The following is a 14,932-nucleotide window of genomic DNA, read 5'->3' as shown; positions in this document are numbered from 1 at the left end:
TTGCAGAAAAATGTCAGGCTTCATTAGTACTTTTTATGAAGATTAACTGAAGATGTTAATGATACCATCTGTTTAAGTACATATATTTTTTACCAAATCGTCATTAGAAAAACATTGGTTAAAGGGTTAGGTGGTTAAAAGTGACTTAAATCAGTTACACAGGCCTGCCTCTTTTAGCAGCGATCTACTGAATTTCTTGCTATCTAGGCTAACACACAGCTACAGTTCCATTAAGCAAGGTTCATGCACAAACGCTGCTACACGTGAAGAGTCTGTTCCATCCCAAAAATACCAAATTTTTTCAGGACATAATACAAAAATCAATGGTTGAGGGTACAACAGAAAAATAACAGATAAAAATAACTAGAATTTCCTATGCCATCCGACGCAAGGGATATTCTGCAGACACTGACCAAGCTGTATGTCAATTACTGTAACTTTGTAAGCTTCTGCACTTTTGAATATATATTGTATGAAGCGCCTTGTGACCAAAAGTTCCACTATGACTAGATTAAGATACCTCTACTACATATACTAATGTCCTGAAAATCTGAGGTATTAAATTATCTCCAAAAAAGACCTGTTAATGTAGTGATAACTCAGTAGTAGCAAGGGCATAATTCAAGTTGCAAAGTACCTAAATGTCAAGGAGCTGTGAAATGTGTAGAGGGGCCTCAGTCAAGACTGGAGAGTATATCCAGAGTACTGGAAACTTGATAGTGTATCTAGTTCAATGCAGCTTCACATCACAAAGACTATATTTTGTTTTGTATTTCTTAGAAGCAACAGAAATAGATTCACTGAATTATTTTCTTCTCTTGACATCTCCAACTTTCCTGTTAACTGACATGAAAAAGCTAACTAGTTCTCTAAAAGTCAAAATTTCCCTGAGCTCCTAAAGCTTAATGAATGACAACCTTATCCAATGCCTTCATTGTGTCCTAAATATTTCAAAATTAAATAACAAAATAATTGCTATGGAAATTCAACATATGTCATTCCTTTCCAAGAACAAATAAATAATACAAAACAATAATAAAAACAAAATAATAAAACAAATAAACTTTCTTGATTTTTTTTTTAAATGGGAACTAGATGTCCTTGAAAAGGAACAGCTTCTGCAAAGCAGTTGCAAGAACATAAGAGAACATTATTTGTTCAGACCCGAAGAAGTCACTGGCAGACCAAGATTCACACACACAGGGAAATATCTACTGTAAACAATTTCATGCCATTTTCCTCCACAACAGTTGGATCAGGATTTCTCTATCAGAACTTACACGTATATAAACTGTCTCCATGAGAAGCATGCATGTGAAAAAGAATGCAAATGAAAAATACACTATGAGAAAAAAGTCACGTAAGATATTTTGATTGTTCTCAAAAGATAATGAAAGACTTTGAATGCTTACTAAGTTTAATAAGTACTGAAGAAAATGAGTCAGACCCTAGTACTGGTTGTGCTTAAAGGTGTATATATATTTTCTGAAAACGACATCGGGTCAGTTACTCATGCATGCTAACTATCAGTCAGTGAAAAGACCGATAACACAGTCAGTTCAAAAATATGCCAGGCACACAGAGGAATTTTTTTGAAGTGTGCTTCAGTTGTCTCTCATAGATGGTGAATGCAAAGGCAGTGCAATTTCAGCACTGTTAAAACAAGCAACAGCCATTCCTTAAGAAAAATGGTCATTTTTTTCTGAAGTAAGGTGTTACTACATATTTTAGAATACAGCTAAAGTATGTAGAACAATTCTGAGAATGCAACTGCAATTCCTCTTATTCAGTGACCTGGCAAATTTATCACCCTCAATTTTTCATGAATTCCATTACATTCTGAACATCTGCTGTCTCTGTCGGCTATATACTGGGGATCCAGAACCACACAAATAATTGTGAGCTGTTATTATATAGTTCTTCTTATTTGGATTTCAAATTTTGGTTATAAAACTGAAGTAAAAAGGAATATTATGAAACAAAACCTTTTAAGAAGTATATCAAAGATCTATAACATAAAAGCTGTGTAGAAACTGTTTGTTTATGAAATAAGAGAAGTTAATTATTCTTCTACATATCTATACATATAATAAGTTTATTATTCTTCTACATATTATTCTTCTACATAGAACATATGGTTGTAAAAAATTAAAGCAAATAAAAACACATCAACTCCCACAGGTACTTACGGGAGCTAGTTATTCTTACAACTCATAGTAGGTTTCAGCAATTGTGAGAGAAAAAAGAGAATTAAGACTGATAGAGATAAAGGAATTGGACAAACATTATATGGCTTGGATAGTCTAGAGTAAGTACATTTCATACAACCATAGAATGGCCTGGTTTGAAAAGGACCACAACGATCATCAAGTTTCAAGCCCGCTGCTATGTGCAGGGTCACCAACCACTAGATCAGGCTGCCCAGAGCCACATCCAGCAAGGCCTTGAATGCCTCCAGCAACAGGGCGTCCACAACCTCCTTGGGCAACCTGCTCCAGTGTGTCACCACCTGGAGCATGAAAAACTTCCTCCTAATATCTAATCTAAACCTCCCCTATCTCAGTTTAAAACCATTCCCCCTTGACCTATCACTATCCACCCTCATAAACAGCTGTTCCCCTTCCTGCTCCCTTCAAGTACTGGAAGGCCACAATGAGGTCTCCCTGGAGTCTTCTCTTCTCCAAGCTAAACAACCCCAGTTCCCTCAACCTTTTCTCATAGGAGAGGCGCTCCAGCCCTTTGATCATCTTAGTGGCCCACCTCTGGACCCACTCCAAGAGCTCCAATTAGGCTACTTCTTGCCTAATATTTTTATTTTTAGGAAAATTACTTGATTTATTCATAGAATCTAATGTCAAACTGATTCTGTAAACAACGTTAACAAAAAGCAGCATTTGCTCATACTATGTACTTATTACTTATATAAGTCTCACAAAGATGATAAAAAAATAGAAGAAACTGGAAAGAATAGTATTTGTGGGAAAGCAAATACAGAGGAGGAGAGGGGGAGCCCTAACAACAGCAAGATGAGCATGGGAACAAATAAAATGGTAAAATAAAGAACAAAAAGAACATATGGATTATGGCAAGTAAGGAGTGAAAGCTATTATACAAAGGTTAGTCTTCAGATGAAGATGTTAATAATGGATTTGCTACATTCTTTCCACAATCAATAACACTTCAAATATTTAATTTATGCTAATAAAGATTAGCCTAAATCATATGTTCTTAGAACTATCTTGTCTTCTTAAAAACCTGATATAGACAAAAATGGCAAACGCTCAAAACAACAGCTACATAAACTACAGAGGAAGTCATTCCTTTATAGTGCCAATAATCCTATCCAAGCATAGTGTGTAAATCTTTATTTTCAGTGGAGGAAAATAAGGAAAGAAAATTCAAAATAACTTCACAGGATAATGGAAAATCAGAAACCAAATCATTACAATGAAGAAATTGAACCTTGAATATAAAAAGATTTATATGCAGATTTGTATTTTTATATGCATTTTTATACGCAGAACATATTCAATTTCTTACTAACTTTAGAAGACATGACAACTTTGCAAAAGCAGGAATATCTGTTTGGTAAAAATACATGTTAAGTATATATGGAAGGAAGGGTACAGGTAGGTTGTTTAGTAGAAGCAGAAGGAGCTAAGATGTACATCATTATTCTTAATTCATACTTGTGATTCCTTAATAAAAATCCAGGCTAGAATTTAGAAACAGAATCAGAAGCACTGAAGCCAGACTGAGTCATCAGCTTTATGGGAAAAGTATAAATGCTTGGAAGATGGCCAGAGGACAGACAATGCAAAACTAGCATTTTGTTCTCACTTGTTAAATAAAGAATTTCCTTTCCAGAATTTTGTTGAAGAAATAATGGCAATGTTTATTCATATTTGCTGGTTAGAAGAAAAGCTATACCATTGCTGCAGTTGAGTGTTGCTTTCATGTTAGATCTTTTCAAAATATATTTAATTTGCTTTTGCCTTCATCTCATGGACAAAGTTGCAAGGTATTTTACTTAGATTTGTGTAATTCTCCTTATTAGTATTATAGAAATATAAAAAATGCATCTGAACAAACGCTGAACTCATCTGTTGGTACACAGACCAGACTGAGTCATGTCTTCTTATTTTGGAAAATACTTTTACAGGAATTACTGTGAATTTCTCAGTACTGTGCAAAGACACACTGTTCAGAGATAACAAGTCTGCTGGAATAATTGGAAACTAGAACTGCCATTTAAATGGAAGATGGTCCTTAATCTGTTAGCCTATACATTATGGACCACTCTGTCCAACCCTTGCCATGCTCTCCCCCATCCCCTTTTCCTTTCCCTGTTCCTCTTCCTTGCCTTTTTTTTTCCCCTCTACATTTGATAGAAATAATAATGAAATTTGATTAAGAAGGAGATAGCAGCCCATACTTCATGACATAAATTAGAAAAGCCCATATTCCCGAATAACAACTTAATCATGTGGCAGTAGCATATAACTGTCAATTTCTGTTGTCATCTTGCAAAAAAGACAGCTAAAGTTTCATTGGACATAAAACAGTCAGAGAAAGACCTTCAAAGTATGGCCCTGCTTCACTGTTGCTGATGCGCTCACTTCAGAGGAAGGAAGCCCAGTTTCCAATTCCTACTCAAATTACTTGGTACTTTTATTCTGCAGTTATTTATCTAGCTGTTTTCATGCTCATGGATTTAAATCTGATCTTTCTTCTCTCCAAGAAATTCATTTGAGAGTGTAACATTAAGCACCATCAAGATTAGGCTGTGGGCAAAGGGAGGAGGTTAAGGACCTATATTTTGGATTTGGGATCTCTAAAATTCCATTTAACTCTTGCACCAGGCACGAACATTCTTTTATGCGTTAATGTTTTAGGCTTTTAGATCTCAAGTCATTGAACAGGGACACAAAGTTCAGTACCTACAACATTGCTAAAAGGAATAATTCACTGATATGTCTGTTCTGCTCAAAAACTCATGAATGAAAGCTACAGAAGTACAAATGCAGCTATTTTGCAGAAAAACTGTGGACAGAACTTTTCTCAAGCAAATTTGTCAGGTTTGACCAATTCATCCTACCCTTCTTGCTATGACTGTCTACTTAACTGCTAACTGAAAAAATAACCCACCTTTTCCCCCTTTTTTTTTTTTTTTAATTTATTGATGGTCATGTGGGCAGTCTCATTTCTCAAAGATGAGAGCCAGCTTTTATTTTCTTTAAAAAAATAAATACCCTTGAAATTGTTCCTTTTTCCATCAAGACAATATTCTTTTTCAGGATGAAAAAGCATTAAACTTAGTCATTCCTTTGCATCTGTATTTATGAAAACAAATGTAAATGCTCCTCAGGTCTCCTGAATTATAACACTCAAGTGAAAATGGCACAATTTGCTACAACAGAGTTACTCGTCTGTTAAAATTGAGTTTATACACTACCTCTACTCAGGTGATACAGGCACAGAACATCTAGATTATTAGGAAAGTTTGTTATAAAGCCCAATCAGAAATATATTATATATATAAATGTATGTATATATTCAGTGACAGTAATATGTCTCAAAAATAATGTAACTGTAGCATTTCTCTTGCAGAGTTGTGGAGAAGAACTCTTGAATCAAAGTGTTGTTAAACGCCTAAGGAAACTTTAAAATTAAATGCCAAAAAGAATTTTGAAGTTGCCCTGGGGCTTAAGAGACAAATGAAAATTTAGATACATTTTGTACAATTTTGTATAGATGATCCTAGAGGGAAGCAGAGCATAAGCAATTTTTAAAATCAATAGCTTGATAACATATCCTATCAGTACACTAAATTAAATTTCATGCTATCCTCGTTGCAAAAAATTTACATTTAAATAAGCAATGAAATTAGCATAGTCAATTGCGGAGCTTTACAATTAGCTCCTCTTAATACATATAATCCATAAAAAGTCACTTCTTTATTGTCACACACCCCTTTGCATCTTTCTCCGACCATAATATTTAAAATTATTAAAATATTTGAAGTTTAAAAGAGTATCTATAAGGCACTCTTATTATACATAACTGTACCTCTGGATTCCTTAATATACATTCTATAATATATCTTATTGTGTTTGAGAGAATTAATAGTGGAAGAGGCTTCAAGGTGCTACCAGTTGCAAAACTGTTCTTTTAACAGTATGGATTCTCTGAACAGAAACTTTATTATTTTTTAATATCTATCTATTTTTACATTAACTTAGTGTAAAATATTGCCAACAGACAAAACTTTGGATATATATTTTATGACAAGGAATGCTAAGATATATTTTAGATTAAAAAGTTTTAACGTGCATAGTACAAACACATATGAAGAAATGTCAAATTCCAGGGAATTATGTTGACACTATGTAATGAAGAATTCTAAGACAGCAACCAGACTGATAGCTGAAATTATTTAGCAGGGAGCAGAGACAAAGCTAACAAACAGTTCTTCATAATAACCTGGAAAATGAGAATAATTTTCCTCGATAATCTACTCCACCTTCAATTTCTTAAGAGGAACAGATTTTGTTTTAACAAAAGAAACAGGAGTTATTTATATTCACAATTCAAAACAAGAGCCTTTTCACAAGAATTCCTTAAACATCCATATTTTATTTGTGAATTTAATTTATTGGAAAAATAACTCATATCAAACAGTGTAATGAAAAATTACCCTTTGAGCTTGAGGGAAAATACTCCACAAATGAAAACAGAAGCTAAAGGACAAGCATAGGATTGGATACTTAAAATGCTGGATAGTTTTTACTGAATCATGAATTTAGTGTGTCAAAAAAAGATCAAATATTCCTAATACTTCCCATGTTATTGAACAAATTCTGTGTTTAATAACATCTGAGTCTACATGGCAGAGTTTAGTGGTGCAAACTGCAGTTTGTAGATATTTGCATATTGATTTTACTTTATATTATTCTCACTATTTGCTTTTAAGTATTTCAATTTAAGTAAATTTGTTTGAATTTCACTGTTCTTATTTGAGGAGAAATTTACAGTTTCTATTCTTACAAGTAATATGTAAACTCTTGTCCAGACTGCCTTCATGAATACACTTTAATGAATGGAAGAAGTACAATTTAATGATGCAGCATATAACATGGAAAAAGCCACTAAAAGAATTTATATAGTTATTAGTTATAGTATACAGCCCCCCAAAACCTACCTAAACTCCTGAATAATCAATCATTAAAGACAAACACTTTCAAAAACAAATATTTTTTACAGTATGAATGTTGGGATAAGGTAGAGGAATTAATGCTTGTCTTTTGATAGCACTCAACCTTTATATGCATACTTTACATGTGAAAGACCCATGATCAAAATAATACTTGAGATAAATTTGCAATGGTGTAATTAAACCTTCCAGCAAAGAAGGATAGACTCATTTGAATTGGAAGGGCCCATTAAAGGTCACCTAGTCCAACTCCTGTGCAATTAACAGGGACACCTACAGCTACATCAGGTTGCTCAGAGCCCTGTCCAACATGACCTTGAATGCCTCCAGAGATGGTGTATCCACCACCTGTCTGGGCAACCTGCTCCACTACCTCACCACCCTTACGGTAAAATTTTTCCTTATAGCTAACCTAAATCTCCTCTTTTACTTTGAAACCATTTCCCAGACTCCTGCATAAAGTCAGCTTTCTGTGCCCTGTCCTTAAACAGAACCATGCAAAAATAAGAATTACTTCTAAAATCAACCATGGGCTAAATGTGATCTGTTGGGCCAAACATGACCTGCAGGTAGCATGCATTAAAATCAAGAAGAGTTGTACAAGTGCATCTAGGAGAATTTGTTACTAAATGGATTCATAAGGTGCTGTAAACTCTCCTTTTCAAAGCCAGAAGTCATATGACTCACAAGAGTTTTCTGAACAGAACAGATTATTTAATGGCACTTAGTCCAGAACTTAATTGAAGATGGGATGAGAAAGAGATGTGAGAAGTTTAACAAGGAGTTAATAATGACCTTGAAAATTTGACCTGTTAGTGCATTTGGAAGATATACGTATAAATTAACAACACTCAGAACTGGCTTCCAAGGCTCTGCCTATACTTACAATATTTAACTTATTGAGTGTTAAATTATCATAAAGTCTGACCATTAACTGCTGATGCTGAACATGATTTCCAGTGAGATATGGTGTGCACCATCTGTCAATCAGCATGTCTTTAAACTCGTGATCACAGCATGAGAAATGAACTGAATACAGATTGGTCTGTGAGACAAACTTAATCACAAGATGTGCATAGCCACAGCATCCCACTCCTTCTAATCTAATAATTGATCTGACAAACATGGAACAAAAAAAAAGATTAGCCTCTGATATGGTGATAAAACTGTGTCAACATACTGAATTTTGTAATGAAGAACTGCAAAGCCCTTTTGCTGCATCTCTGCTTATAAAGTAGCTTCCTATGGTGATGACGGTCATTGGATGGGTTTGGAAATGGCCTTTCCATGCAATTCTGAGCTCAAAAAAAAAAATCAGAGCTAAAGAGAATTTATCTACCAACTCATTCTGACAATGTGATAAAAATGCAACATATAAGGCTTTCCTTTAGAACTTTGTACAGGCTATGTCCATATATGTACCATGTGTCCATATATGACCATAGAAGGTACACACTTCACTATGCACTTTATGTTCAGATAGGTCAGTACATATGGATTTTACCAATATTACTAAAAGTCTATAGATTTTATAACAGCCTAATAATACAAAATCTCAGGGCTTGTCTGACTGTTTCTTGGCCTAAGCTACTGTCATGGTTTTATGGTTTTTATTATTGGTATTCCACATCATAACATCATGTAGTGCACTGGGAGTTAAAGAGTTAATGCTCCAGTTCCATGGACTGCTGCTATTTCCAGGTACCTGGTTCTCAGAAGAGAAGAACTACATAACCCAGGGGACTTTGCATTTTGGTTCAGAAGGAAAGAGAAAACTGTTCGCACATCATGAGCAGTGCTCTCTTTTCCCTTCCGCTGGTCTCAGCAAAATGTGCTCCCTAGATTGTTCCACCATCAGCATTAGAGTAAGGCCTTTGCTTTTTTTGGACACTGTCTCATTTTTATTTGATTTATTAGCTTCCACTTTGATTATATTGTATTATATTTTTGCCTTGCACTCCTATATCTTATTTAGTAATTAAATTTTTCCCCTCAAATCGTTGCTGCTGTTTTCTTTTAGGCCCATCTCCCTAACCCTCTCCCTGGGCATGGGTCCATGGATCACCCCACCCCATTAGTCACAGAACTGAGCTGAACCAGCCCATAAACGGTGACAGTTACTTGTACTTTGTTTTACCTGTGATAAGAGTGATTTACTGCTCCAATGACTATTGCCTAAGTTCTGGGAATCATAACATTTTTTGATCTGAAAAGATGTTAAAGATCATCCAGTTCCAACACCCGTGCCACGGGCAAGAGACAGACTCCACTAGGTCAGGCTGTCTAGAGCCCCAGGTACCTGAAGTACAACCTGGAACACAATAAATGGACATGCTCTGAGAAACAGACATTCTCCAACACACAGTACTCTTTCAAAATAACAATTGGGGTTGAAGAAAGCTATAATGAAACTTTCCAACTTCAGCTGGAAACCATTGAAAAGATGGCAGACTGTGACAAAAACAATACAGCAAAACAGGGTGATGTCTCACTTTTTCCATGACTTATCACTGCTGCACAGAATTTTTTTTTAACCCTTTCTTAAACCTGCTTTCCCAGGGTGGCTACTGGGTCCAGCTATGCCCTATCATGGGGCCACTGTAGTCGGCTGGAACTGTGTTTGGCATGAGACAGCCTCACCTCAGGCTTACAGCCACCAGTTACCAAAATCTGGCTATATAAACCCAATATGCACAGCTATTAGTAATGAAAATTCTCTACATTAACGTATCATTTAAAGACCATTGTAGTCAGAGTTCAAATTAATTTTGATTAGGCTTTGTTTAAGCCAGTATTAGATGGCATCCACAAGTTAAATTAGTAAACTAATTAGTTATTACTACTAATAATACCTTAAAAATGAGTATCATATTCAGGCATTGACTACCAACACTCTTCTAAGGATGTGATGCCTCAACATGCAATATACTTTCGTATAGGCAAGTGTCCACAAACAGTTTGTGAGCTCATCATTCTAATTCAATAACAGCATGATTCCAGATAAGGCTGTTGACACAAAACCCATATCATTTTTCCCAAGTTTTACTCTTACTCTTGAACCATCTAATTTAAAATGCCAGCTGAAAGACTAGAGTTTTTCCCAAATCTCCATTCTCACCTTTTTCCCCATGAATTTCACTAGTGTGCTTTAATGTTTGATACCTGTGCTTTATCTGTCAGAAGCGTTTAATACAGCAGCTACATTTTATATGTGAGTAACACAAGATGAAGACTATCAAAAACTGTTCTCATACAATATTTCAAGGGTATATGATTTATATTAGAAGCTATTCATTTGAAAGTAGCTCAGTTTTTTTTTTTTTTGATTGTCCCTGAACTTTTGTACTGTGTCAAGAGGCTGTTGTACTTGTGGACTCTCAATAATGCTCTGGACTTGCAATTTGAAAAAGCTTCTCTTCACAGAATGACCATCACAACATCCTTCCCTCTACACCTGAGAAAGTGACACTGAATGGTGCTGCTCTGGATTTAGGATAAAAATACTGATAACAGTATTTTTGTTGTTGATGCAGAACAGTGTTTACACAAATCCATGGATTTTTCTGTTCCTTGTGCTGCCCTGCCAGCAACGAGCTCAAGATGCACAAGGAGCTGGAAAGGCACACAGCCAGAACAGCTGACCCAAACTGCCCAGAGGGATATTCCACAGCACATGACATCACTCAGTAATAATGCTGGGGGAAGTTGGCTGGGTGAGCTACTGTTCCTCAAGAACTGGCTGGGCATCAGTTGGCTGGTAGTGAGCAATTGCATTTTGTATGACTTTTGTTTTTCCCCCTTATTAAACTTATCTCAACCTCCATCTCAATCAATGAATTCTCGCACTTTTAGCTTTTTTTGATCCTCTCCCCTATCCCACTGTGAAGGGTGTAGGCAAACAGCTATGTAATGCTTAGTTGCCTGATGGGCTAAGCCACAGTAGGAAAGGACAGAAACTGAACTAAAACTTTGCTCCTATAACCCTTTTTCAGAACTAGTAACTTCTTTCCTTTCTGTGTGTGCACACAGAAAAATATGTGAAAGTAATAGCGTAGACAGTTATCACTATTAGAACATAAAGTATAAATCTCAAGAACTGGGATCTGACATTTAACATGTGCTCAGTCACTAAAAGATTGATTTAGGTGGTGTTGTACACAGTAATGTTCTGCATCCTCCTAAAAGGTTAAACAGTTCTGGTTTTGTACAGAGCTGATCTTTCTTAATCAGATCAATTTCACACCACTAAGGACACAAAAACACACGTTTTCAATAAAATAACTGTGAAAAGCAAGGTATCAGTCCTTTGCAGAATTCAAAGTAATTAAATAAGGGCAAGGAGTTTAATCTATCTTTAAAATTACAAAACCAATACACCACAACCTTATTGTGAATTAACACTGAAAAGTCTTACCAGAAAGATGTGATGTTAATGTATTGTGGCTAATGGATTAGCACTAGGAATTCCAGCAGAGTGGAGACAATATGCAATAAAAGACACAGGAGCCCCAAAGTTAATGCCGCTCTGCCAGCACTCTGTTTGCCACTTTCACGGACTGGAATTCAGAATTTGATTAGGGCCTTCAAACAATAAACTAGAAGAAACAATGTAGACCGGTGCTAAGTATTATGTGAAAGTCTGAATTCCAAATTCTCCCTACAGCTTGGGCACCTAAGTCAGTGATGCAAAAAGGACCACTAAGCTATTTTATAGCCAAAGTCAATGATTCTTTCTTCACAGTAGATGAAGAAAACATTCATTTCAGAAAAACTGATCTGTACCTAGTGTTGCCTTTCAACTCATGCAGATAGACGGATACCAATAACTGGTGCAGCCATCTGTGATGTGCTGAAAAATACTCATGGCCACAGTTGTATGGAGAATGGAACCCTGGTCCATTTGAGTTCAAATCCCTCCTTCCCACCTCCAAGGGTGGGAGAACTACATGTGTGGTTACCCTTTTGCCTGAGACTCTGAAGCCATACACAGGAGGAATCTGGTCTCTGCTTCTTGAACTACTTAAGTATTTTTCTCTTGCAGAGGACTATTTGTAGATTCAACACAAAGGACAGCTGCACAATTTCTACATGAATTTCCATGAGACACCCCCTACCTTAGACTGCAGAGGAAACCAATTTCTCACTTCCCCATGAAAGACTCCATCATTATTCTATAAAGAAATATATGCTATAGCCTCATCCCTTGGCCTTATTTTTTCAAAAGAGGCAAGAGCAAATGCACAGATTAGAGGAAGATCTGACAATTTCAGGAAGCCCTGCACATCTTCTGTAGCAGATTCGCAGTTCACAAAGCACACTCTGCACTCCTGAGGGAACCTACAAAATGCTTCCAGGACAGTAAATGCTGCAAGAATTGTTTGGATCACAGTTGAAACTGAAGACACAAGCCCCTGTATAAGCCATCAGAATCTCATTCTTTGGAACCAGTCCTACAATTTGAGGGACATAACTCTATAATATGCTTTCCTTTATTGCAAATGTATCCCAGAACCTGGCAGATGACTCCCTCAAAGACTCAGAAAAGAAAGTGAGACCTTTAGAATTCTGTTTTGGTCAGTCACCCACAGGATGCTTTAAACTAAACACCAGGGAGGAGGATTGATCAGATATTGATTAATACAGCTGCAAACACTCCACCCATGCCTTCAGTTACTTGAAGTTTTCTATGAACCTGAAGGAGCTCAGTCAGTACAGAATGTAGACTGTAGATCAGTCAGATAGGATGGACTCGAATTGAGGACATTTTGCAGAAAGTTAAAGCTTGCTAAACCATCTATAGGAGAGGCAACAGTTTTTCTAATTCATTCAGAGATAGAGGATAGAGCCAGCTCTCAACAGACCTGCATCAATACTTTCTCCAGGTTTTTTTTTTTTCATACTTAATGATACTTAACTAGTAAAGAATGTATCTCAATATAGTCTGAAGTCAATTACTACTGAATACTAACAGCTATTCTGAAAACTATGTTGGCTGAAGTTCTGGGTCTTCCTTATGTCCACAAATTTAAATTGAGTATTTATTCTGCATGTAGCAAGTACACAGAGAAAAAGAGATCGCCAATATATCCTTAATGTATACTCAAGAATCTTCCTGAATAAGTTTTAAAATCAACTTCCTCTATTTAAGCAGTGATATTAAACACTTACTTGGAATCATGGAATAATTGCAGGAAATAACACTGAAAATGAAGAAGTATAATTATCTCTATTTAGTGAGAAGGAGAGAGAGAATTCCTGTTTGGTTGACCTCACATGGGCTTCTGCTATTAACTTCAGTGATGAGAGTTAGAAAACACAGGGAGTCAAGACCAAGAGTTCCAATTTTCCAATATCTCACCTGTGTCATTAAAGTTTAGCTTTCCTGTTAAAATGCATATCCTGTAGATACATGTATGAAGATTGTTTTTGTGTGCATGTGTTGTAAAATTATGCATCTCTGGCAAAGAAATAAATGTTATTAATTTCAATTTTGAATCAGTGTTCAGAATCTGTTTTCTCTCTGATATTTAAAAAAAATCATTTTTGTCTCAGACTACCTTTATCTTGGAATAGAAGAACTGTTTAACTACTGAGAGTTCATCTATCAAGATTGTGATGAGATTGTTTTGTTTTGATTCATGTTTTTAGAGGTTACTGATACAAATAAAGCAATTTTACTACAATTTTGTGACAGAAAGTCAGCACATCAGAGGTAAAACAGGAAGAAAATATTCTAATAACCACAGTAAGGCAAAGAAGCATATCCTGCATAATTTTTGAGCACCATGTGTCATTCATTTTTTGGCTCAACTCTGTAAATTTTCCATTATAAAAACAACCAAACCAGCTATCTGTGAAATCGTATATGTTTGCCAATAAGTGTTTTTCTTTTCGAGCTGTCAGCAGTATTTGCTGTACATAAGGCAACTTACTGTAAGGAATGAAAGAATAAGCAAAATCAATAGCACAACTTTTTTAGTATTGAAATGCAGATGGAGCAAATAATTTACTGAAGCCAAGAGCATAAGTTAGTTGAATCACAGAAAGACCCTGTTATGTGTTTTTCTGGGAACTTAGTATAGTATAATAGTGATACATTTCTTTTTTTATTTTTTTAAAGTATCATATATATTGCTGTTCCTTTTGTTGAACATGGAAGAAGTCAAATTAGTAACATATAAGAACAAGTAAAGAAAATTCATTTCAGCTTCTTCCCCACCCCCCACTATCAGCCTGGAATACACACATCCACACATCTATTCCTTAGATATTTTGTAATTTTGTTTGTTTTGTTTTTCCAAATATACAGTGCTCAAGAGTTCAATTAGCTCTTGCAGAACAGGTTCTCTATTCATGATAATATCAAGTCCCTCTCCCACCTGCCTGTTCTATGGAAATGAATTGGAAATCTGTACTCATTTCAAGACCTAGATTGTACCTCTATTGCTTATAACATAGAGCTGCCCCCTTAGCACTGAGTAATAATTAAACAAACAAGCAAAACAAAACATCTTCATAACATCACAGAAATCTCCTTGGAGAACAGCCCTTAAAACACAACCCAAGTCTTGAACTGCAGTATTTTCATTGCTTATTTTTTTCAGCCAGCTTCCCATAACTTAGCACTTCTGCTTAAAAGTAGCAGCAACAGGGGTTTGGGCATATTTGACTTGACTTATCATTAGCCTGCTTGTGTTTCTTTTCCTTGGCACAGAAACG

The sequence above is a fragment of the Gallus gallus genome, chromosome 2 (genome assembly GCF_016699485.2).
Source record: "Gallus gallus isolate bGalGal1 chromosome 2, bGalGal1.mat.broiler.GRCg7b, whole genome shotgun sequence".
NCBI classification, from domain to species: Eukaryota; Metazoa; Chordata; class Aves; order Galliformes; family Phasianidae; genus Gallus; species Gallus gallus.
Note: the sequence above shows the minus strand (reverse complement) of the source record.